General features: G+C 29.8%; 1 long non-coding RNA gene across 3 annotated transcripts in view; it reads right to left on the bottom strand.

Moving 5' to 3' along the window:
- LOC106678805 (uncharacterized) overlaps positions 1-1,208 on the bottom strand; it is a 408,538-nt gene that overhangs the window by 131,296 nt on the left and 276,034 nt on the right. For all 3 annotated transcript variants that reach the window (XR_010844071.1, XR_010844072.1, XR_010844073.1), the window contains exon 5: positions 276-324. This is a non-coding gene — a long non-coding RNA (uncharacterized lncRNA). The remainder of the gene's footprint in view (positions 1-275; positions 325-1,208) is intronic.

Genomic DNA, 1,208 nt, shown 5'->3' with positions numbered 1-1,208 from the left:
ACATATAGCATTTTTGTTTTGACTGCCGTCAAAATAGCCCTGAAGAAGCCCTGCAACGTGGGGCGAAACGTTGGCTCATTAAAATAGTTTATTTCTACTATTTGAGTTTTTTTGACCGCACCCGGACCATATTCCTTTCATATATACATATATATACAAATCTTAGTTTTACCAGAGATTAATACAGCCGATCCTAAACAATAATTATTCTGTGGTTCTTTGAATAATAAAAAAAAAAAATTAAAACAGTGTTTATTAGTAAAATATAACCTTACCTCATTATTTTCATATCCAACTAGTTGAAAGGCAATCAGCATCACAATTCTAAAAAAAAAAAAATAGTTATTACTAATTTTTTTAATTACTGAGGTGAAAAAACTTACAAATAGTATATAAACTATTCTATATTCATGCACCTTAAAATCTACATATTGTCATATTCTCAATCATGTCATCTTTACAGTTATAGCTTAAGATTGAAGAACTATATTATTTAAATTATTATCTTTGAGTGAAAAGCCTTGAAAAGTTTCTAACGCATTGCCTTGCCACGTTAAATTAATATTATTTATTAACAATGTAATTGAAACAAAAGAAAGGCGTAATAACCATTCTAAAAAAAAATTATACTTAACTATAGACAAAAGTTATATCCTATCCTAAACAGAAATTCCAAACTAAAGCCAGAAACAACTGTTCTTATATTTAAAACAATCCTCAGACTACTGCTGATGTACGGCTGTGAAGTCTGGGGAGCGGCATCCGTTACGAAAAAGAAAAAACTACAATCTTTTCAAAATAAAGTCCTAAGAATCGCAGTTAATGCTCCTTGGTTCATAAGAAATAGCCAATTGCATCGCGAATTACAAATGGAGTCAATAGAGGATTACATCAAAAAACGGTTCATAAAGTTCCACTCCCAGTTGCCGACAGTTAAAGGAGCTGTGACCAACAACTTGGGAAACCCAACCTCAACCCGAAGATTGAGGCCCAGACTGCTACAGGGCATTCTTATATAAATTTTTAATAAATATAAAATTAATTAATAGTCACACTACCTCTATTTACTTATTATTATTATTCATTTTATTTATTCATAATTATTATTAGTATTTATTTGTCTCTTTTCTTCTCTCTTTCCTTTTTCAAACTAACTTGTTTCTTTTTACTATTAGAAGGCAATTGTTTGTTTTATTTAAGTGTACCAA

This window comes from Halyomorpha halys, unplaced genomic scaffold (assembly GCF_000696795.3).
Source record: "Halyomorpha halys isolate HHAL.00 unplaced genomic scaffold, Hhal_1.1 Scaffold11.1, whole genome shotgun sequence".
Taxonomy (NCBI): domain Eukaryota; kingdom Metazoa; phylum Arthropoda; class Insecta; order Hemiptera; family Pentatomidae; genus Halyomorpha; species Halyomorpha halys.
Note: the sequence above shows the minus strand (reverse complement) of the source record. Positions and strands in the feature narration are given on the sequence as shown.